Source organism: Hibiscus syriacus, unplaced genomic scaffold (genome assembly GCF_006381635.1).
Source record: "Hibiscus syriacus cultivar Baekdansim isolate YM2019G1 unplaced genomic scaffold, ASM638163v2 tig00117012_pilon, whole genome shotgun sequence".
Classification (NCBI taxonomy): Eukaryota; Viridiplantae; Streptophyta; class Magnoliopsida; order Malvales; family Malvaceae; genus Hibiscus; species Hibiscus syriacus.
Window position 1 is genome coordinate 456,756 of NW_024063524.1, and position 26,054 is coordinate 482,809.

The following is a 26,054-nucleotide window of genomic DNA, read 5'->3' on the forward strand; positions in this document are numbered from 1 at the left end:
TTCTACTTTCTGTACTTAAATTTTACAAAAGTTTCAAGAGATGCCATACTGCGGCCAAAGTGGTGAATGCACCAGCAATGAGAGGCGATGATGCAGGACCGGAACCAGCCGAGACATCGACCGCCACGGGATTGGAGTTGGATGACTTGATACTGCAAACGAAAAATCGACATCAGTAACAAATTTCAAATAAGTTCAATCTGATGATGATTGGTTAATGCCAGATTGTTCCAAGGAACTTGCAATGCGGTTAGTACCTGGTAGAAGGGGCAGGGCAGAAAGTAATGACATAATCGGCACCAGCACAAGTGAAGGTACTGGTTCCATCGTCATAGGCATAGCTATAAGCTGTAGGACAGGCAACCTTGAAATATTCCGAGTAAGAACTAGGCTTGCACGCATTCGGAGTCGAATATGCTCCACTGCAGCAATATCGGGCGTCACCGAAAGCATTGCATGCACTATTACACGCCACCCCTTGGCTCCCATCGACCACCTTAAGCTCCAGAGGACAATCACCATTCAAATCCGCAGCACATCCGGCTGAGCTACAATTACCGCCTGTTGCACCGTGTGGAACGACCATCATCGGCAGATTGTATCCATCGACAAGGCTAACATCATAGAAATCCAATCCCCCAGCACCGCTCAATGTGAACTCTGCAAGAGTAGCGGGGGGATGGCACCGGCTCCAGAGCATTCTAGTGTAGACGAGCCGCAGTCCCGGTGAGGCAAGAGAATTTACCGGAAGAGTCTTCGGTGCAAAGAGTTCGACCCCATAGCCGACCAGACCAAGATGCTGGAACATCGATAGATGTTGATTCTCCTGGTTGAAGAACGAAACCTGTGGGTGAAAGTGGTGGGATTCCAGCACTTGACAACACCCCTGGCCAAACTGTATAGCTGCATTTGTTTGCAACCGTAAACACTAAGAGTAGCCATTGAATAAGTGGGACAGAAGAAAGAGGAACACTAAAAGAAGACTGAAAAAGTATGAGCATAAACACTAAGTGTGTTTATGTATGTATATATATAGAAGGTAAATTGAGCCTAACAAATAGAATAGATGTGGGTACCATGTGATGTGTTATAGAAGAGATGTGGGCAGGAAAATGAGCATGCATGCTGATGCTGAGGCACATGCGGAACCTGCAAATTATTAAGCTGGCCATTACAGTCCAATATATTTCCTACTTAGGAAAACCAAAACAAATTGTCGCCATAAGCTGACGTTAAACACTTAAAATACACAAATATTAAAATAAAAAAGTAGAAAACATCAATGATTAAATAGTCTTTTTAATGTATTATGAGGTTACAGAAAGGAAAGTTTCATATTCATCATACAAAAAAAAACGGAGAAATCAAGTCCATGAAGCTTGCAATTTGAGTCTATATTTGATTGGAGGAGTCTTATATTTAAACTAATGGCAGGTAACATAATTTTATCTGATATGCAAGTTGTTATAAGTAGTAACCAAGCAAGTTATAGAGTTCGCTGGGATGTTAACTATGCAACTTATTATTCTTGGGTATGATTTTTTGTTGGATGAAGCTCGTAAAATATCATTATCAACTCTAATATGTTCAATTAACTTGGTATTTAATGAATTTATTGATTTTAATAATAAAATATATTGATAACCGTCGTTTTTGCTATCAAATAATTTTGGCTTCTTAAATAGAAAATAAAGGTAGTATAGAGAAGCAATGTCGATCCACGGGGATTGTGGTGTTTCTGATTTAATAAAACTCTTTCTTGATTTTAGAAGAAGATAGAATTTCAGATGAAGTTGAAAAGATATATTAAAAAAAAGAAAAATAATATAATAATAAATATTAATAGTAATAAATATAAAATGGGTTTTTAAAAGTTGTTTTTAAAATAAAAATAAGAATTAAATAAAAGAAAAATAATTAAATAAACAAATTAAAGAGATTGAGATAAAAAGAAACTTCTTGTGAAAACAACCTCAGACTTCAACTTTTTCTCAAATTCCTCGGATCATCACAGATTTTACTTCAAGATCCATGTCAGGTTACAAGAATAATTCTTCGCTGCCAACTCGGATTGTGTCGCTTCAATAATAAATGATTCCGATCTCAGTTTCCTCTTAGGAAACAATTTTGCTAAGTGTGTTCTTGGAAAGTTGAATATGCTTCAATAAGCAAATCCTTCTTCAAACGTTAACGATAACAATATTCGGACCAATGTCGAAATCGTTTTGATTTGAAAAGTATGTTCAGAAAACAGAGAGAAAATTTGAAGTGATTTAAGTAATTTACAATTCTCACGTTTGGAATTGAGCATTCGCTTTAGTCTTCGGCTTGAAAGAAAATTAGCTAAGCATGACAAAGTCATCTTAGCATAATAAAAAGTATGCGAAAAATAGAGAGAAAAAAGAATATTTTTATTCTCAAATGAGAGAATATGTTTCTAGGCTCACCCTTAAGAGTAGTATAGCCTTCAAATTCCTAAAAACAAGCTAAAACATTAAACCTAATAAAATACTAAAACCTATTTAAAACTAAAATACCTAAAACAAAGAAAATAATATCCTAAAATTTAATTAAAATACTAAAACATATTTAAACTAAAATAAAGATAAAATATAATGTTTAAAAATTATTCTAAACTTGAGTTTAATCCAAATCTGAATTCCAGCTAGCTTTGATTCCGAAAATAAAAAATCTACAGAATTGTGTCCATTTTGTGCAATTACCAGAATCTTACGTCATGTACAGAAAATGAATTAAATGAACAAATAAGCCACAAAAATCAATGATTAAAGAGTAATTTAAAAGTAAAATATTAACTAAAATAAACACTTATCAATTCTCCTCACTTATTCAATGCTTGTCCTCAAGCATTCCTTATTAACATATCAAAATCATAAGTTGTCATCTTCAATTTCAATTTATTCTTCAAACTTTCAATCGAATTAAGTCCATGACATTTGTCGAATTCAAGTTACAATCAAGCAAAGATACAACCAAGAAAATTTAAAGTAACCAAGATATCACAATTAATTGCCAACTTCATAAAACATGACTCAATACCTCACAAAGATTCACACATATCTGCTCAAAGTATTTGGGGTAAATGAAATCGCTCAAACCGAAACTAACCAAAATATTACCATAGGCTTGGAATTCAATCAAGTCTCCACTACGAAAAATGAACATAATGCAATAATAAAGGGGTCTTTAAACAAGGTGTAACATGGCTTAGGTTAGGGTAGGGAAAGGCCGAAAAGAAAGGTTTAAAATATCGAAACAAAGATCAAAATAATCAAGAACATTCCACGAATTAACATGAAGCGCAATGAAGAACAAAATAAGGAAAAAGAATAGATGAAAGACAATTGAAGCGACGATTTTTCCTTCCCCTTTTTTCTAACAATGGGTTTTTTTCTTCTTCATCTTCATCTTCTTCTTTTTGTTGTTGTTCGAAACATGAACAACTTTTTTCGGGTTTTTTTCGTGGAACAACAATGATACAAGATCTCAAGTCTCAGTAAGGGTGTGAAAAGAGGAAAAATAAAATAAGGTTTTAGGTTTAATATGAGGTGTAAAATAAAGAAAGGGAAATAGGGTCAAACGTGGTTAATTACTGGATATAAACGGGTAGGCTTTTTGGGAAAAGTGGGTCTATCCTATGTGCCCATATCACATTAAAACATTATGTTCAACATGTAGTCTCGATATGCATTGTGATTACAAGTTCTAGAATATCCTAATTAGTTCGGCATACACAAGTCAAACAATGAGCAAGAAAGAAAATGTATGCTAGTTACGCTCAAATGTCACAAGAAAAGTTATATGCATTGGGTCAAGTTCATCTCTATCGACAAAAGCATGAAATATCAATACTCAACAAAAAATTCACCAGCTATATCAATTACTAATCATGCAAATTAAATTCGATCAAAAACATGGTCATAATCCAAAAGAAGCAAGAGTGTAAAGCAAAATTCAAGACTAGCAACCAACGATCCCAACATATCAACATCAAAACTCAATTTCCATCAATTAAACAAGTCAAGGAAAAATTTGACACATGCTTATCCTTCCCCCCTCACTTATTCCGTTTTGTCCCAAAACGTATATCAAATTTAAAATCAAAGAGAGGGAAAAGAAATACTCCCTAATCTAGTGGCGACCGCGGCCATGGTCATGTCGAGACGAGCCCGGGCGAAGGTAAGAAATATTCGATCGAAATTCGAATCTGTTTAGAGAAAAATAAAATGAAATTAAAAATAAAATAAATGGAATGAAATAAATAAAATGAAAATAAAACGAAATGGGTTGCCTCCCATCAAGCGCTTGTGTTTAACGTCGTTAGCTTGATGACCTCATTTTTCAAAGTGTGGGTTCCTCTAAATTGATTTCTTCGATTAGACCAACTGGAGCATTTTTATAATATGGCTTCAATCTTTGACCATTAACTTTAAATAGTATTCCTGAGTTATCTTCAATTTCAACAGCACCGTGAGGAAATACTTGAGTAACTGTAAACGGTTCGAGCCATTTTGATTTGAGTTTTCCTGTAAAAAGTTTAAATTTGGAGTTAAATAATAAAACCTTTTGACCGACAGAAAAAGTTTTAAAAGAAATTCTACTATCGTGATATTCTACTATCGTGAAATTCTTTAGTTTTTTTCTTTAATATATGAGCATTATCATAGGCATTTCTTCGAATTTCCTCAAATTCTTGAATGTGTAATTTTCTAGCTTCACCAATTGCATCCATATCCATGTTACATTGTTTAACGACCCAATAAGCCCGATGTTCTAACTCAACTGGTAAATGGCATGGTTTACCGAAAACAAGTCGGTATGGTAACATCCCAATGGGACCTTTATAAGCAGTTCGATATGCCCAAAGTGCATCGGTTAATTTTAAACTCCAATCCTTTCGGTCCGGTTTAACAATTTTCTCAAGAATTGTTTTAATTTCTCGATTTGATATTTCTGCATGTCCATTTGTTTGCAGATGGTAAGCGGTAGTAATTCTGAGTTACTCCAAATTTTTTCATTAGCGACTCGATTACTCGGTTGATGAAATGTGTTCCTCTGTCGCTTATTATAGCCAGTGGCGTGCCAAACCTGGAAAAAATATTTTTCAAAAAGTTATCTTTGGTTTTAGCATCATTATTTCGAGTGGCTTATCTTCCACCCATTTAGAAACATAATCCAACTAAAATATAATTTTCCAAATGACGAAGTAAAAGGACTCATATAGTCGATTCCCCAAACATCAAAAATTTCACAAACTTGTATAGAATTAAGCGGCATTTCATTCCTACGGCTTAAATTACCTGTACGTTGACATCTTTCACAAGTTTTACAAAATAGATAAGAATCTCGAAATGTTAAGCCAATAGAAACCGAATTCAAGAATTTTATGAGTTGTACGATTTGGTCCAAAATGACCACAGCAAGAGTAAGAATGAAAAAATTGTAAAATTGAGTTTACCTCACTTTTGGCAATACATCGTCGAATTACTTGATCCAAGCAGTGCTTCCGTAAATAAGGATCATCCCAATATAGTATCGAGATTCTCGCTTAATTCGATTGATTTCAACTCTCGGCAAATCTAATGGTAACTTACCTGTGGCCAAATAATTAACCATGTCTGCAAACCATGGAGTTATGCTTTGCGCCACCATCAGTTTTTCTTCAGAAATTCTTCTCTAAGTGGTGGTTCGAATGTGGAAAGGGGAATTCGACTCAAGTGATCTGCTACCAGATTTTCACGTCCCTTTTTGTCTTTGATTTCCAAGTTAAATTCCTGTAAAAGCAAGATTCACCGGATAAGCCTCAGTTTTGCTTCCTTTTTGCTCATCAAATACCTTATAGCTGCATGATCAGAAAAAATAGTAATTTTAGTACCAAGCAAATAGGATCTAATTTTTCTAAAGCAAAATTATATCAAAAAGTTCTTTTTCCGTAGTCGAATAATTTTCTGAGCCGAGTCCAAAGTTCGGGACGCTAGGCTATGACATGTGGCTCCTTCCCTATTTTTGGCCAAGAACGGCTCCAACGCTAGTTTTCGATGCATCAAACATAAGTTCAAAAGGATCCAATCTGGCGGCTGAACAATTGGAGCTGAAATAAGCTTTTCCTTTAATGAACGAAAGACTCCTTGCATTTTGAATTAAAGTCAAAGTCTTGATCCTTTTGAAGTAGATTGCATAAAGGTTGTGTTATCTTCGAAAAGTCCTTAATAAACCTGCGGTAAAATCCTACATGGCCAAGAAAAGAACGAATTTCCCTCACAGTTGTGGGGTAAGAAAGTGAGTGTATAAACATATGTTTTAGCTTTATCAACCGCAATCCCTTTTTGAGGAAACAATATGACCTAAAATTAACCATTTATCAAACATAAAACATTTTCATAGTTCAAAACAAGGTTATATTCTAATTTTAAGCACATTAGTTAAATTATCAATATTATTAAAAGAGTTATCATAAGCCGTGAAGTCATCCATAAAGACTTCGATGCCCTTCTCCACATAGTCAGAAAATATACTTAACATGCATCTTTGGAAGGTGGTTAATACGTTACAAGACCAAAGGGCATTCGTCTATATGCAAATATACCGAAGGGACAAGTAAAAGTCATTTTTTCTTGATCTTCTAGCACCACTGAGATTTAGAAAAAACCTGAAAAACCGTCAAGGCAACAATAATGAGTTTTCCAGTTAATCTTTCAATCATTTGATCTATAAAAGGAAGAGGAAATGATCTTTCGTTTCTTGGGAACCACATGAATCGGACTTACCCAATTACTATCCGAAATTGGATAAATTACATCAGCATCAAGGAGTTTCTGAATTTCTTCTTTACTACTTCCATCGTCGATGGATTTAATCGTGTTGTCCTTCACTTGATGGCTTTGCTCCTTCTTCGACTTTGATCTTGTGCATGCAAGTCGAGGGACTTAATCCTTTAATGTCAGCAATGGTCCATCCTATGTCTTCTTTGAGAGCGCAATACCACTACCAAAGCTTCCTCTTCTCCTTCTGATAATTTACTTAAGATGATCATTGGCAAAGTTTTATTTTTGCCCAAAAGACATATTTCAAATACTCGGTAATTGCTTTAATTCTACCTCAGGTGCCTACAAAACAGAAGGTAAATTTTAGTTTTAGAGGAAGATAAAGATAAATCAGAATTGATTGAATTAATATTTTTAAATCCTTTCTTCCTCTTCATAGCAAAGTTAAGGATCCTTAAAAAGATCATAAGAAAAATTAGATTCATATCATCAATTAAGGATCTATAACATCAACATAATTAATTTCACATGATCAGGGCATTTCATTGCTTTGTAAACATCAAATTCAACAATCTCACCATCAAATTCCATTGTTAGTATACCACTTCTAACATCGATCTTTGTATCTGCTGTGCTTAGGAAGGGTCGGCCTAAGAGTACCTCGGAATAAGAATTCGACCTATCATGTTCCATGTCAATGACATAGAAATCTGTATGAAAGAATAATATATCGAACTTTACCGAGACGTTTTCCATTACTCCCACTGGATAGATCACAGATCGATCAGCCAACTATATGGTTATTCATGTTTCCTTCAAAGGCTCGTTAGTAATCATTTATATAGAGAAATGGTATAACATTAATTGAAGCTTAAGTCACTTGAAGCTCCTAAGTCACTTGAAGCTAAGTCACTTGAAGCTCTTAAGTCACATTGCATGTTTAATTTTAAAATCACCTATTTCGCAAGGTAAACGAACGTACTTGATCCTTCATCGTTGGTGGGAGCTTTCATTGAAAAATTGCAGAGACATGTTCTCCCAATTTACCTTTCCGTGCCCCATTAATTTCCTCTTGTAGTGCAAAGTTCTTTTAAGAATCGAGCATACCTTGGTACTTGTCGAATTACTTCAAGAAGAGGTATGTTGACTGAACTTTTTGGAACACCTCTAATATTTCATTTCTTCAACTCTTTTATCAGCTTCTCAACCTTGATGGGAATGGTAGTGGCATGATTTCATGAGAAGAAAGAGAAGGATGTGAGCAGATGTACCTTGTATTTCTGAAGGTGGTGTCCTCTTGTTCTTCCTAATGTGTGACTTTTTCTGTTGGAACTTCGGGTGAGATAACTTTTCCACTTCGGAGTGTGATGACTCCTAATGTGTGACTTTTTCTGTTGGAACTTCGGGTGAGATAACTTTTCCACTTCGGAGTGTGATGACACTAACATTTTTTCTCGAATTTAACTCCGTTTAAGAAGGTAGTCTTCCTTATGATTCCAATTTTCCCATAGTTTAAGCTAGTCGACTTACTTGGCTATTGGTTATCTAACTTTTTTTGTGAAATTGCTAACTTCCTTATGAGTTCCTCCAATATGGTTTTTGCGTTTGCTATTGAGGAGGATAAGTTGATATTTGATTTGCCGCATAGCTGAAGTTTGGGTGGTCTCTCCATCCTCCTTGTATCAGCGGGCAACAATCCGTCAGATGGTCTAGCTTTGTGCATATCCCACATGCTCTTGTTTCTCCATATTTTCCTGCAACAAGTGAATTAACTACTTTAGTTAATTTCTAACTTATTTTCAAGGGAAAATATACTTATCTCGTGAACTCGTCGGTTGGGTTCACTTGAAAACTGTTGAGAGTTGGTTGTCATGGTTGAAATCAATTCTCTTGCTATTGTTGGGGTCATGTTGACTAATGCTCCTCCACTTGCGACATCCACCATTTTCATCTCCATTGGTAAAAGGTCTTCATAAAAGGATTGAAGTAACGTTTTCTCACTTAATTTGTGTTGCGAACAACGTGCGCAAGCTTTTTAAATCGCTCCCAATAGTTATAAAGACTTTCTTCATTCTTTACTGAATGGAAAGAATGCTCCTTCACACTCGCTTGCTTTAGCCACTAGAAAGACCTGTCAAGAAAAATTTGATTTATGTCAGCCCATGAATTAACGAATTTGGAGGTAAATAAAATAACCAATCTTTAGCCAAGTCGGCTAAAGGAAAGGGAAAGCTCTCAATTTAATTTGATCATCGGTAACTCCCTGTGGTTTCATGCTAGTGCAAACCATGTTAAATTCCAATGAGTGCTTGTACGGATCTTCAGTGGGAAAGCCGTGGAAGGTGGGAAGAAGATGAACGAGTCCTATCTTTAATTGAAACAGAGTCCTGCCACTAGAAAATTAATGCATAATGGAATATGAGTGACAGGTGTTGTGATTAGTTCTCAAATTGTTTTTTTTCTGTCATCGGAATGTTGTATGCGTCTACTTCGATCTTCGGATCTAGATCTACTAATTCACCTGGGTTTCTTCTGGTCATAAATCAAAAACTAGAAAAATAAATCAGTACTTGTCATTAGTCCCCGGCAACCGCGCCAATTTGATAACCGTCGTTTCTGTTATCAAAATAATTCTAGCTTCTTAAATAGAAGGAAAATGTAGTATAGAGAAGGAAAGTCGATCCACAGGGACTGTGGTGTTTCTGATTTAATAAAACTATTTCTTGATTTTAGAAGAAGATATAATTCCAGATAAAGTTGAAAAGATATATTAATAAATAAAATAAAATAAAAAATAATATAATAATAAATATTAATAGTAATAAATATAGAAGGGGTTTTTAAAAGTTGTTTTTAAAATAAAAAAATAAGAATTAAATAAACAAATTAAAGAGATTGAGATAAATGGAAACTTATGTGAAAGTAGCCTCAGACTTCATCTTTGTCCAAATTCCTAGGATCATCGAAACAGATTTTTACTTCAAGATTCATGTCAGCTTACAAGAACAATTCTTCGCTGCCAACTCGGATTATGTCAATTCAGTAATAACTTATTTCGATCTCAGTTTTCTCTTAGCAAACAATTTTGCTAAGTGTGTTATTGGGAAGTTGAATATGCTTCAATAAGCAAATCCTTCTTCAAACGTTAGCCATAACAATATCCGACCAATGTTGAAATCGTTTTAATTTGAAAAGTAAGCTCATAAAACATAGAGAAAATCTGAAGCGATTTAAGTACCTTACAATTCTCACGTTTGGAATTGAGCCTTCCCTTTAGCCTTCAGCTTGAAAGAAAATTAGCTAAGCACGACCAAAGTCATACTTAGCATAATAGAAAGTATGCGAAAAATAGAGAGAAAGATAGAGAGAAAAAAGAAGATTTTATTCTCAAATGAGAGAGATATGTTTCTAGGCTTACCCTTAGAGAGTATTTATAGCCTTCAAATTCCTAAAAACAAGCTAAAACATCTTAAATCCTAATTAAAACACTTAAAATTATTTAAACTAAAATACCTAAAAAATAATATAATATTCTAAATCCTGATTAAAATATTAAAACCTATTTAAACTAAAATACCTAAAACAAATATAAAATATAAAAATAATATCCTAAAACTTAATTAAAATACTAAAACCTATTTAAACTAAAATACAAAGATAAAAATAATGTTTAAAATATTATTCTAAACTTGAGTTTAATCTAAATCCGAATTCCATGCAGCTTTGATTCTGAAAATAAAAATATGCAGAATTGTCCTTTTTGTGCAATTTCCAGAATCTTACGCCCTGTACAGAAATGAATTAAAATAAATAATTAAACCACAAAAATCAATGATTAAAGAGTAATTTAAAAGTAAAATATTAAATAAAATAAGCACTTATCAAATATATATAAAAATATGAATTATGCTAATAAAAATTAGGGTAAAATATAGTAATGGTAACTGAACTTTTTTAAAGCTTGTATTTAGATCCCCCAACTTTTAAAACTTGCAATACAGTCCTCCAATATTTAGTCCATTTGCAATATGGTCCCCGACATAACCACCGTTTGACGCCGTTTGCAATATGGTCATTGAACTTTCAAGCACTTGCATTTAGGTCCCCCAACTTTTAAAACTTGCAACACAATCATCATTCATTTAAACCCCAAATTCTTTTTCGATATCGAATTTCCTTTCTTTCTCTCTTCTCATTTCTATCATAAACTTTTCAGTCGGGATGCATAGGAAATTCTAATCTAACTTTGAATTCTGTGGAAGTGTTGACTTGAATAAGGGTCCTTGAGAGAAGACCCGACCAAGGGACTATCGGGACCATCAACGATTCAAGGTGTAATGTTATATACAGGTCATCTCAGGTGAAGCATAGATGTTCGATGAAATGCTTGTGAGAAAAAAATGGGGTTAGAAATGCAGAGTTGACAAATACTACTAAGATAAACTAAGTATCATTGTTGAAAGTTACCAACAAAACTGAAATTATTTTGTATAAATGACATATAATAATTCTTTGTTTTAATCCTTGTGGTTAAAGATTTTCCACATATGATAAAATATAATGAAATCCCAAATAGCGCCTTCACCTCTCATCTCTTTCGCTCAAATGCACTCTCGTTTGGTTTTTGTTCTTCAGTTTTCATAAAGGGAAACTTATTGTGAAAGTAGCCTCAGACTTCATCTTTGTCTCAAATTCCTTGGATCATCGAAACAGATTTTACTTCAAGATTCATGTCAGCTTACAAGAACAATTCTCGCTGCCATCGGATTATGTCAATTCAGTAATAACTTATTTCGATCTCAGTTTTCTCTTAGCAAACAATTTTGCTAAGTGTGTTCTTGGAAAGTTGAATATGCTTCAATAAGCAAATCCTTCTTCAAACGTTAGCCATAACAATATCCGGACCAATGTTGAAATCGTTTTAATTTGAAAAGTAAGCTCGGAAAACATAGAGAAAATCTGAAGCGATTTAAGTACCTTACAATTCTCATGTTTGGAATTGAGCCTTCCCTTTAGCCTTCAGCTTGAAAGAAAATTAGCTAAGCACGACCAAAGTCATACTTAGCATAATAGAAAAGTATGCGAAAAATAGAGAGAAAGATAGAGAGAAAAAGAAGATTTTATTCTCAAATGAGAGAGATATGTTTCTAGGCTTAACCTTAGAGAGTATTTATAGCCTTCAAATTCCTAAAAACAAGCTAAAACATCTTAAATCCTAATTAAAACACTTAAAATTATTTAAACTAAAATACCTTAAAAATAATATAATATTCTAAATCCTGATTAAAATATTAAAACCTATTTAAACTAAAATACCTAAAACAAATATAAAATATAAAAATAATATCCTAAAACTTAATTAAAATACTAAAACCTATTTAAACTAAAATACAAAGATAAAATATAATGTTTAAATATTATTCTAAACTTGAGTTTAATCTAAATCCGAATTCCATGCAGCTTGATTTGAAAAAAAAAAAATATGCAGAATTGTGTCATTTTGTGCAATTCCAGAATTTACGCCCTGTACAGAAAAGAATAAAATAAATAAAAGGAAAAAAAAAAAATAAAAAAATAAAAAAATAAAATAAAATAATAGCTCAAATATATAAAAAATATGAATATGTAATGGTAACTGAACTTTTTAAAGCTTGCATTTAGATCCCCCAACTTTTAAAACTTGCAATACAGTCCTCCAACATTTAGTCCATTTGCAATGGTCCCCGACATAAACCACGTTTGACGCCGTTTGCAATATGGTCATTGAACTTTTCAAGCACTTGCATTTAGGTCCCCCAACTTTTAAAACTTGCAAACAATCATCAATTCATTTTAAACCCCAAATTCTTTTCGATATCGAATTTCCTTTTCTTTTCTCTCTTCTCATTTCTATCATAACTTTTCAGTCGGGGATGCATAGGAAATTCTAATCTAACTTTGAATTCTGTGGAAGTGTTGACTTGAATAAGGGTCCTTGAGAGAAGACCCGACCAAGGACTATCGGGACCATCAACGATTCAAGGGTAATGTTATATACAGGTCATCTCAGGTGAAGCATAGATGTTCGATGAAATGCTTGTGAGAAAAAAATGGGGTTAGAAATGCAGAGTTGACAAATACTACTAAGATAAACTAAGTATCATGTTGAAAGTTACCAACAAAAACTGAAATTATTTTGTATAAATGACATATAATAATTTCTTTGTTTAATCATTGTGGTTAAGATTTCCAACAGATGATAAAATATAATGAAATCCCAAATAGCGCCTTCACCTCTCAGTCTCTTTCGCTCACATGCACTCTCGTTTGGTTTTTGTTCTTCAGTTTTCTGCCATGTAAAAATTATAAACCCAAGCAGTGCTCTGTCTTTCAGCTTTATTTACAAAGAAAAAATGGAGGAAGAATTGCTGTAACGCAACACCGATTGTGTTTATTTCTTAGCCTCTCCCCTCACTTGCAAGAAGGTATTTATTTCTCTTTTGGGTTATCTAGAAGTAAGCTTTTCCTCTTTCGCACTTTCCCATTTTCAGCTCGCATGATCTGGATATTCAGTGTTAGTTTGAACCAAAACCATCTAATTTTATTTCTTTCTTCTTAATCAACTTTTAGTACTCCTTATGAAAGATATGTTCTGTCATAATAGAAGTGAAAGAGGGTCCTAGGCTAAATTTTTTTGATCTTCTTGTTCGGTTTTCTTTAAATCAGGGAATTGGTGTGAGTATCGACATAGTGAAATCACCAGGCTCAATCCGAGAGATGTTGTACTAGTTTTTAGAATTGTATTGATCCGACCTGGTTTCGGGTCCTGTGAGCTCGTATTTTTTAATAAGTTTTAAAAGTTGATTATGGGACTGATATATCGTGACGAATTGAATTTTTTACAGTTTTGGAAATTTACAATTGAATCTGTATTGAATTATAGCTTTAGAAGATAATTCTGCATGCACGCAACTCGAAAAGCATCATGACAGGGCAGTATTTGGAGCGCTACTTGATGTTGTTCGATCATTGCACATTTTCACCTTATTTATGGCATATATATGTTGTTGCAGTGTTCTATATTTACAATGTCTTTATTGCTGACATGCCATGAATTTACAAGAATTATGGGGTCTTGATTTTAGTTCGCTATCTGCTTTAGATTCTCATCATGTTGGCTATTGAGAACATTAAACATGGAGCATTAGAAGCAATTATATGTTAAAAGGTAGGCCATTAATGCATTTGCAACTGGTAATGTGTTTGACATCTAATGTCGATCTTAAACAACCTATTTGACTTCTTAGCTTTTGGAGTGACTATGACCGAACATTTTTTCCTTTATTTATTAAGTCCTCTTTTTGAATAAGTTATTAATTGATATTCTTGGTTTATTTTAGTTATTGCTTGGTTGTATGTTGTATTCCAATGAACTAAAACTATTTACTATTTTCACAGCCGTTAGATGTGCATGCTCAAGTTCCATCCAAACCTATTGGATTATCATACCAAAGTGCGACAGCTACGAATAAGACAATTGGCCTTGTTACTTTTACTTCAATGATTTATGCAAATCGTGATAAGTGCACTTTTCATGTTCAAAGTGCGGCAGCTGTTGGATGTGCATGCAATAAACCTCAAATTTATATTGAAGTAAATACTGTCAAATAGCAAATTCATATTCAAAATTCTAAAATACTTCGATTACATTCTAAACCCTAAATTAAAATATTTTAGAATTTAGGGTTTAAAATGTAATTAAATTATTCTAGAATTTAGGGTTTAGAATGAAATTGAGGATTGTATTATAAGTTTTAAAAGTTGGGAGACCTAAATGTAAGTGCCTGAAAAGTTTAGTGACTATATTGCAAATGGCGTCAAACAGTCGGTTACGTCGGGGACCATATTACAAACGGATTAAATATTGGAAGACTGTATTATAAATTTTAAAAATTAGAGACCTAAATACAAGCTTTAAAAAAATTGAGTAACCATTACTGTACTTTACCTTAAAAATTATAATAAAGGATTGATGTGACATTGTACAGGTAATTAATTGATGTTATGTTATGATACTGTACCGATAAAAAAATTGGTTATTTTTATTAATTAAAGAAAAAAAGATGTGGTCTCAATTAAGCCTGAACCCAAAGTGTATAGACAGGGAACAGAATCCTTAACCGCTAATTTAAATTGTAGACTTATTATATTTTGACGGTCTATGGATGAGTTTACGGTACACGTTAAATATGTAATAAATTATTAAAGTGATTTATCAAAACATATCATTAATTAGATTTTTTTATTAAGTAAATATTATAAAAAGTAAATTATAAGTTTGTATTTAAATTATTACTTTTTATTTAATATTTAAAATTTGATTTTTAAAAATTATTAATGATAAAATTATGTGACATGATATGTCAATTTTTATTTTTTAATTATCATATTACATTTTTCTTTATACGTCAATATTTTTAATTGATTTGTATCTCTTCCAAAAGAAACAATCACTCAAATATTAGCTAAGCTACTCAATTTGTTAAATTTCACATTTTGTATTTAACTTATATATCGATCACCACAAAATCAATATTTTTTAATAATTATAAGATCCAATATGGTACACTTTAAATTAATCACCGAAAGCTTAGTCACTCAACTATAGTGTGAAATTTTTTTATTATACTGAATTTAATACTTAATTATTCATTATTAAATTAAAAGACTAATTTTTCAATTTATTTAAAAAATTATTTATTTTTATAAAATTATATAAAAGTATATTATAATATTATAAAAATTATTTAAGTTTTAAAATCAAATTAATTTCTTTGAAATAATATTATTTTTAAATTATCTATTTAATTTTAAATAATTTTAAATTAGGGTAATTATAATTTAGTATCAAATTATTACTTTAGTTCCGACATATTATTTAAATTAAATAGATAAATTAAAAATATTATTTAATAATCAGTTAATACAGTTTCAAATAAATAAATAATATGATTATATAAATAAAATAGTTATTCAATTATTTTTTATTTCCAAATAAAGTGAAAATTTATTTTTATTAATAATGATATAAGTAAGTATCAAGTTTGATATAATAAAATATATTTGCATTATAGTTGAATGACTAAGCTTTCGATTACTAAATTAAAGTGTCACATATTCGAATTTTATAATCATCATAAAATATTGATCCTGTGATGATACTATTATATAAGTTAAATACAAAATGTGGTTAAATTAACATAAATTATTAGTTTAACACAAAGTTTGAGTTATATGTATTTCATATAAGAGGCTTAGGTTTAATTCATGCTAAGAGTAATAATGCTTTTATTTTATTCTCATAGTTGGTGACATGTGTCACCATTTAATTTGTTGAATTAAATTAATTAAAAAATACTGACGGAGAAATAGAAAGATGATGTGAAAATTTTAAAAAAATAAAAAATTGATATGTCATGTCACATCAACATTGTCGCTAATGATTTTGTAAAAAAAATTAAGTTTAGGTACTAAAACAAAATAAAAATGTTAATTTATGTACCAAATATATAATTTACCCTTTTAATATTTAATTAATAAGAACAATTTAATTAGTGGTATGATGCGGCGTGTGGTGTGCGCCGTAGAATTTTCAATTGTCTATAATATATAATTTCATTAACTAAAACAAATTACAGTAACTTACACGTTTAGTATCTAAATTATCAGTTTTGATTTGTTTTAATATCTAAATTTTTAAATTTTTTAAAACTATACTTATGTTTAGTTTTAAATTTATTTTAATACTTCATTTAAAATTTAACATTAAATTTTTTAAAAAAATATTTAAAAGTTTAGATATAAAAATATACCATTGGTTGCTATCGTTTAATTGTATATTTGTTTTAAATTACGTACGAGATCAAACATGTTTCTTGAAAACCATTTTTCAAATTAAAAAAAGAATTGCGATGGTAATAATACTTTTGATGTTTATTTTATAAAATAAAAGCATTTAATTTTATTAAAAATACAAAAGAATATTTAAATTATAATAAAAGTTTATAATTAGAATCATAAATTAAATGTATAATAAAAATATTTTTCTATAATTATTAACACAATAAACTAGTTATTTAAGATGACATAGAGATTGTATACTGAAAATGTTAAAAACTTAATCAAATAAACTTGAATAAAATGTAGATACAAATAGATCTGACAACATTGATAAATAAATCATAAAAGGCATCAAACTATTAAAAGACCACCGACAAACCGTAAATTAGAATCGAGCGACAGGATAAAACTATCGAATAACATAAATCACGTATCAAAATCAAATCTGAAGTTCCAACTATTTCATTTTTCTAAGTACGTGGACTATCACGTTAACATGGTAGATCGTCATATCAATATAATAAACCACAAAAACAACACCATTAATTATCTTGTCAGCATTATAACGATCAACGTTTGTTAAACGATAGAATCTATAAAATTAATTACTTGGAAAACAATATTAATGCAATTAAAAATCAAAACAAAATCAATAACTTGAATTTAATTAAATCAAAATATACCCTTAATTATTTTTTTTAAAGAATAAGGTCAAAACAATTTAAGTAGAAGAACCAAGAAGAGCGTTGGCGTCAGCTGGGTTTTGCAACCTGGGTTATGGGATGCTTATGAGGGATTGAAGCTCGCTTGGGCTAATGGTTTGGAGCGTCTGCAAATTCAAAACAGATAGTATTGAGGCTCCAATCAAAGTACTTGCCGAAAGGCATATTAATGGTATGATCTGTCCCGCCAAGGGCACTGGAGGAATATTATATGCAATGGCGGTTCCTTTTTTTGTGTGTGTTGGATTCTCTCCTTGCTGCTCTGATGTTCATCTTCAACTCATTAATTATTGACAGATGTAATCGAAATGCCGGTGTCGCGACCGTCTTTCGGTTGGGCCCCGAAATTGGGCTTCGACTTAAATAATTGGGTTAGAGTCGCCACCGACCATTTTAAAACGAATTTAGGTGGGTCGGACACCATCTTACTTGATCTGTGTTGTACCAGAAACGTGTCGGGTTCGGGAGTCGGTTACGGTCAAGGAAGGATTAGCACCCTTGAACCGCCCTTTCGGTACCAATTAATTTATCGGTTGTCTTTAATTGCGAATATTAAAAATTTAAATTGAAATTTAAAAATCCGATTCTAGTTACTTACATTTGATTGATTGAAATTACTACTGGAAAATAAAAAAAATGTTAGATGGTAAATAAAAATATCGAGTAAAAATTAGTTAAATAATAATAATAATAATAAATAATAATAAAATAGAAAATAGAAATTAAATGAAATGAAATGAAAAAAAAATAATAAAAATAAATAATGAAGTGGGAAAATAAAACAAATAACAAAAAATGTTAGACTTTAAAGAAATACAAATAAGAGAAATAATGTAAGGACCAAGTTGAAATAAATCAAAATTGATGCTAAAGTTAGTTGCAAGGAAAAAATAAAATTAGTAGGACTTAATTGCATAAATATAAAAGCATGAACATGGATTAAATTGTATGTGGATCAATTACCAAGATTTAACACTCGATTTCAAGCAAAAAGGACCAAAATCAACTATCAAAACCTGGGTACTGAAGCATGAATTCCTCATTGAAAGGCAAGGCTCACGTGGATAAAAAAAAAAAACAATGATTTTTAATTCATTTTTAGTCCCCTACTACAAGAAGACATGGGGGTCAAGTAACCAACTGCTCCCTGTTTTGAACACTTCTCATGGTGGTAACCTATAATAAATATCTACATCCACTACCACCAAAGTTTCTAGATAGTAGTCATTTCCTCTTTTAACCTCCACATCACAGAACAACTTCAAAAATTCAAAATATTAAACTGGAAATCTATACAAATTGAGGACAAAAAGCATACCTGTGCAACTTCTTTTCGTACTGTATACCTAATTTCTTGTCAAAACATATCTCTTCCTTTTCTTACGAACCTAACCAAGGATGCTATTCGTTTCTTCTCAAAAAGATTAGAGAGGCTCTTAGCCCTCTCTAACAAAACTGGTCACAGTGTGCCCCACGTCGCCGATGTTGACGAAAGGCTGAAACGATTCGGCTTTCTGCCTTCGATCTTCCTTCTGGTCACCGGGGCAGCTGTTGATGGAAGCACGAAGGTAAATTTTTCTTTTTCGATGTTCCTCTGTCTGTATTTTCTTTTCGAATTTTTGCAGAAATAAGAAAGTTTCGAATGCTCTGAATATTCGTAAGAAAATGTTTGTATTTCATATATTTTCACCGTATTTTGTGTACAATCCCCCCAATACAATGGGAATTACATGGTTTTATAGCCTTAGATTCGGCTATTTTTTAGAGTCCGATTTGGACTCAACTACCTTTATTTTAGCGTTTTTCCTATTGAATTACTGCTTGCTAACGGTTTGTTGTTCCATGCTTCCTCGTTTATTGGTGACGAGAATGGTGGGGTTTGTTGCGTGATAACGGTCGTGCAAAGTGCGGCGCTGGTGGAGAACTGCTAAGGTTTCTGCTGGTTTGTTGCTGCTGGGTTGCACACGTGGGTGTGGGCTGTACAATTCAAATGATAGAATAATATTATATATACAATTATATAATATAATATTACTAATAAAAGACGAAAATTAGGTGTCTACAACTGCCCCTTTTTGTCCTTTTTCGTGGAACGAAAAATAGGGCAAAGCCAAAAGAACACAAATTTTCGTTCGGTGGAGTTGAAAAATTAACTCTGATAAATTAAGAATAACTCCCTGTCAAATTGTGTTGCAGATGGCTTCTTTGTCGCGAAGTCGAGTTCATCTTGAAATGACATGAAATTGAAGTCGTAGTTCAAAATTTGAATTGAAATGTGGATTCTCGTTGCCAAATTGTAGTCAACTTCGGTCTTCTTCTTGATTTAAAGACCTTGATCGAAACTTCGACTGGAAAATAATTCTTTGGCTCCACCATATAGTTGATAGGTCCTCGAGCTAAATGAAATCGAACTCGAAAGGTCTACGTTGACAGATACTTCTTCTTTGAATTGTATATCATTCGTCGTGAAGTTAAAACCGCGGGTGGCCCCTTCGTTGTGAAGTTGAGATGGTAATTGGATATCCTTCATCGTGAAGTTGAAATCCAAGTAAGTAGCATTGTTCTGAGTCCAATATCCTCCGTCGTGAAGTTGAAATTAGCTCTGGAACCGGGAAATTGTTTGTTGACAACCAGTCGTCCCTTCGTTGTGAAGTTGAACTTGTGTTATCTCGAGTCCAATATGCTTCGCTGTGAAGTTGAAATTGGCTCTGAAATTGGGAAATTTTTTGTTGACAACCAGCGGTCCCTTCGTCGTGAAGTTGAATTTGCGTTGTATGGAGTCCAATATCCTTCGTTGTGAAGTTGAAATTGGCTCTGAAATTGGGAAATTTTTTATTGACAACCAGCGGTCCCTTCGTCGTGAAGTTGAACTTGCGCTGTCTGGAGTTCAATATCTTTCGTTGTGAAGTTGAAATTGGCTCTGAAATTGAGAAGTTGTTTATTGACAACCAGCGGTCCCTTCGTCGTGAAGTTAAACATACGTTGTTTGGAGTCCAATATCCTTCGCTGTGAAGTTGAAATTGGCTCTGAAATTGGGAAGTTGTTTATTGACAACCAGCGGTCCTTTCGTCGTGAAGTTGAACTTGCGTTGTCTGGAGTCCAATATCCTTCGTTGTGAAGTTGAAATTGGCTCTGAAATTGAGAAGTTGTTTATTGACAACCAGCGGTCCCTTCGTCGTGAAGTTGAACTTGTGTTGTCTGGAGTCCACTATCCTTCGCTGTGAAGTTGAAATTGACTCTAGAATTGGAAAATTGTTTATTGACAACTAGCGGTCCCTTCGTCGTGAAGTTGAACTTGCGTTGTCTGGAGTCCAATATCCTTCGTTGTGAAGTTGAAATTGGGAAATTGTTTATTGACAAACAGCGGTCCCCTCGTCGTGAAGTTGAACTTGTGTTGTCTGGAGTCCAATATCCTTCGCTGTGAAGTTGAAATTGGCTCTAGAATTGGGAAGCCCCTTCGTCATGAAGTTGAGCCTCAAATGGCACGATATCCTCTATTATAGAGTTGAAATCGTGGGTACGATATCCTCCGTCATGGAGTTGAAATCGTGGATGGCCCATTCGTTGTGAAGTTGAGCCCCGACTTTAATATCCTTCCAAGTATTGCATGTTGCGGGTGAACACGATTCCCTTCGTCATGAAGTTGAAACCATGGATGACCCATTCGTTGTAAAGTTTGGCCTTGAGCTAGATATCATTCGTCGTGAAGTTGAAATCTACTCTCGAGCTAATTGTGTCGTTTCGAGTCCAATTTTCTTCGTGCTCATGGTTGAGTTTGTGTCGAACTGGATTTGTTTTGAACTGGTTCTCGAACCTATCTGAAATTAGTTCTAAGATGTCAAGTCGGTTAAGGTGTAGCTTCTTACTGCCGAGTTAATCAACCACCATCCTTCTTTGAAGGCGCTTGAGAATCGAGTATCCTTCATCCTGAAGTCAAAACTTGACTCTAAAAGCTGCAAAAATGTGTATGCTAAAATGATGAATGTGATGCACCTAAGTATGTTTAAGATGCATGCAATATGAATGAATTATGTGTTATCTTCTGGATGGAGTCTCGTGCTTTGTCTGTCAATCAGGTCCTTGGAATGGATCGTGCCCCATTTGCTTCCCGAGCTTTGGCTTTACAGACCTTTCATATCTGAGATTGTTCTGGTTGAAAATGTTTTTCTTCTTTTTCTTGTTTTAGGAGAGAGAAATGATAAAAATGTTGTAAAATAGTGTTCGCAATTGAATCAAATTGTAAATGTGAGTTCAAAAATATCAAAGGAATCAAGAGCTCTTTTAATGCTTTCAGAGTTACAAATCTTTGACAAATGTTCAAATATATGAGTTGGCTTTAGGTTGGCCTCCTTTATAAGGTTTTGGTAACCCAAAATGTCATTTTTTAAATATCGAAATATGCTTTGGCATTTCATTTTGGTGCGGACAAAATGACGCAACTAGAATGACCAATTACTAGAGATTTTATTTCTGTCCTCTGAAATCTTCCATTTGTTCAAGGCTTTATAGGCTCCTCCAACAAAGGCAGTGCGAAAAATATCGGTCTAAAAATGAAATTCTTGAGTGCTCGTGTGTAGTCGACTATAACAGGTGTTCCTTAACTCCCTTAGTTTAACATTACCGAAAATTTCTTACTCAGATAAATTTGATTTAATTTGTCGTTATCTGGCAAGCTGGATCCATAAAGCCGGGGCGTTTAACCAATTGCTTTAGAGGGACCACTTAACATTATAATCAGTTTTATCAAGTTCACTGAAGGGTTCATCTCATCACAGAGTTTTCAGCCTGACAAGAGCAGTGGAGCAAACACCGAATTGCCAAGTGTCCGAGCAATGTCATGGTTTGAACGTAATCTACTCATAAGACCAGGGCTTTCAAGTTTCCTCTATAACCAATTGCCTTAGTGGAATAGCTCAGATTTACGGATTTAATTTCTTAAGATTGTCAAGAAGAACCTGTTATAGCCTAGGTGTTTGTTGAAAGTCAAAAATTTCATCTTTAGAGTTCAATTTTCAAGCAACTGACCTAAAGTAGATTCACATACTCGACTCTTTTATTTGTAAATATCATCATCGTCATTGAACATCTTAAATAAAAAACATAGTAATTGTCATATGCAAATGATGCCCCATGTTGTCCGTACCTTATGAAAGGACAAGGTTGTATTAGTTAATTGTAAGAGCATGGTACGGTGTTTGAGGGTATATTTTGGGTAAGGTCAAGGTCCTTGTTTTAAAACATGTTACTTTGTCAAAGATCCGTAACTTTGAACCATTCACAGAGTTTCTTAATTCAAATGATATTCAAAGAATTGCAAGTTTGCAAATGTGATCCATTGCTTAACATCTTTAAAGTAACATAAATTTATTTAAAAGTCCTTATAAAAACTTCAGAAAAAAATGAAAAAACAAATTCAAACAAAATGTCTCAAATGATGAAATGGTCTTCCTCACTTGGATGCCCCCAAGTTGTTGAAGTTGATCTGATTCTTGGTACGTATTTTCTGTATGATTCTCTTGATTGTGGAGTAATTCTCGATAGTGCGCCCTGGGACTCCACTGCAATGAGCGTTCTCATCATACTACCTGGGGTACGGGGCTTCATGGATTTCTCTGGATATGGTGACACCACATGTGCGTCGAACAACTGTTGGTAAAGCTCCTTATATGTCATAGGGTCGAAGTGTTCTTATTTTTTGATGAATCATGTGAAGATAGTTAATGTGAATGTAAAGAAATGAACAAAATGCAAAATGTTTAAATGCATGAAGCATGAAATGTCCGAGGAATTGGTCCGAAAAATGTGCCTATTATTCTGAATAATCCTTATTGGGGACAAAAATGTTACGTCTGAAGAGACAAAAAACTTTTTGATGGTATAGATCCCGCACAGCCTCTGGCAAGTTGATTCGTCTTCCGCTTCTTCACCGGTTGAATATCCTGTCGAACCATTCCAGCTTCTTTGGCTAAACTTGTGCGGGTGACGAGTTACTTGCCCCAAAAAAGGTCTCGAATGACTGCATCTCCAGCCTTCACTCTATGCCGAGCTCGTTCCAAACGAAAGTGTCATTGGAGCCCTCCATCCGAAGTTTGTCGACTTGTTTCTAGAATTTATCAATAATGATCTCCAGCTTAGCTAGGGTTTCATCATCTTGATCTCGTAGTTTTCGAAAGGACTCTCCGGGTCAGTAACATTTTCCTCGTCTTGCCCCTGCACCCTTTGCCTCCGAGTGTTCTTTGACCACGGCTGGGCTTCTGAGCTTTTTATCTTTTTGTATTATAATCCCTTTGTCCATTAATGCAGATTATTCATGTTTAACAAACACATTTTTGGTGGATCAACACCTCGTTTTAAATGATGCGAATGATGAAAACAAAATGAAATAGAACAAAAAATAAAAGGGGTTAGTGAGGTAAATCAAAATAAATAAAAAATAAAAAATCCTACCCCACATGATAATCTACCCGAACATGCTTAATATTCCTACCCGGACGTGATCTATATCCCGCATGCTAATTTCAAATAAATCCTAGCCGCATATTTGTCTAGTTCGCATGCTTTGAACAGAAAATAAAGTAGGAAACAAAGCATCCTAGGGTTTGGAATGAGGTCTTGGGGTGAGCTCTAATTCCCTGCACTCTCCCGGTTTAGGTTCTAAAAAGGTACTCGAGTTCTCCTTCCCGGTGCCCCCTTGGGCTTGCCAGACCCTTAGTCCTAAGCCTATTACAAGCTTGTGTGGACTAAGTTAAACTCGAGAGGACACATTCCCTTATGCCCGCACGGTGAATAAATTCACACGAAGACATAAGGTATATGAATCCCGAAGGCTACTTGCTAGGCATATGCGGTGAATAAATTCACACGAATGCGTCGCTTTCACCCCCACTTAAAACGGGTTCGGAGCTCGAGTTTAGAGCTCAGAGATGACAATTTTTAAAAAAATCTGAAATCATTAAAAAATATCAGTACAACTATTTATTTGAAACAAAATAATCAAAGATAAATAATTGGAATCGAATAAATAAATTTAAAATTAAAATTTTCGTATAAAAAGACAACCGAAAATTAATTTTGGCCTGACTCACTTACCTGTCCCCAGCGAAGTCGCCAAGCTGTCGGAACCGTCTTTCGAATGGGCCCCGGAATTGGGCTTCGACTTGAAAAATGGGTTAGAGTCGCCACCGATCATTTTAAAATGATATTTAGGTAGATCGGACACCATCTTACCTGATTTGCGTTTTACCAGAAATGTGTCGGGCTCGGGAGTCGGTTACGGTCAATGAAGGATTAACACCCTTGCACCGCCCTTTCGGTACCAATTAATTTAACGACTGTCTTAGTTGCGAAAAATTGAAATTTAAATTAAAATTTGAAATTCAATTCGAATTAATTACCTTTGATCGATTAAAAAATTCCCCTAAAAAGTCAAAAAATATTAGATAAGAAATAATAAATAAATACTAAATAAATCAAAGAAAAAAATTTAATATTTTAAAAGTAATAAAATGAACGGAAAAAACATGTGAAAAGAAAAAAATGTTAGTGAAAATAGAATAATAATTAAATAAAAATATTAGATCAAATCATAAAAATAAATTAGAGGTTAGATTGAATTCAGAGTAAAGTTTATAGACTGAAAGTTAAAATCTATAAAAGTTGAAATCTATAAACATTAGTGGCTTTGGGTGTAGTTTACCCAGGAAAATCCACAAAACCCAAATATGTGCATCCCCATTCATTTTACGCGTGAGTGCTTCTGCCTTCTCCTTTCCTCAGCTTGTGTGAGTTGCACAATACATGAACAACAGGTGGTCCCAGATCCGGCAAGCAAGCCATCCCCATCATCAGCGTAGGTAATCGGTTCTCCCGAGCACTCTGCGTACGAGCCCCTCGAAACAATGGTTCCTTACCTCCACGCATGTAGCAAATTCGGATCCTCTGAAACCTCTGGCCATCACGATGGGGATCTCTTCGAACCCTTACCATGGTTGTTGAGGTCTCATCGTTGGGAGAAGAGAATGGAGTGGTCGCTTTGGGGTCGATGAGGTTTGGGAGATAAAAGGTCGAGGGAAGTCCGAGGAGTTGGAAGAGAGAAGGAGACATCGTTGGTGAGGGTACCTGTGAAATCACTGATGGTAGCGCCCTGAGCGGCGCTAGTGGTGGTAACCACGGCAGCCTCGACGGGTAAGGAAACTGTCTGCAACTGTCTAAGTGGGTTTTGTCGTGGCATCACCACCATTCCTTGCTCCCCTCCTCCATTTTTTCCACCTCCATTCTTGTCCATTTATAGCGAAGAAAACATATTTCCGTGCGATTTTAGAACTCTAATGGGATTGAATGACTTGTTTGTTGTTGTTGGTTTGTTAGTCTCGTGAGCTCTCCTTGCGCCGGAAGGTTCGGGGTTGGTGGCGTGAAAAGCGAGGTTGACTGGGATAGAGAAAATACAACAAAAATTTAGTGTCTACAGCCGGCAAATAGTTCGATAATGATGCTGATTTTGCACGTACTTGACACTATCTGTTGCAGTGATTATAATTAGCCTGGTGCTGTTGTTGCAGAGCTATAACTTATAGTAACATTCCCAACATTTGAGGATGGCGATGAGAATGCCGGTGCCGGTGTGCATCGATGTGGCTCCAAATTGTTCAACAGCTTAAAATGCTTTCAT

At 33.8% G+C, this 26,054-nt stretch overlaps 1 pseudogene; it reads right to left on the reverse strand.

Annotated features, from left to right (window-relative positions):
- Nucleotides 1-25,372, reverse strand: part of LOC120195342 — a 30,810-nt pseudogene extending 5,438 nt beyond the window's left edge.
- Nucleotides 25,373-26,054: the final 682 nt, after the last annotated feature.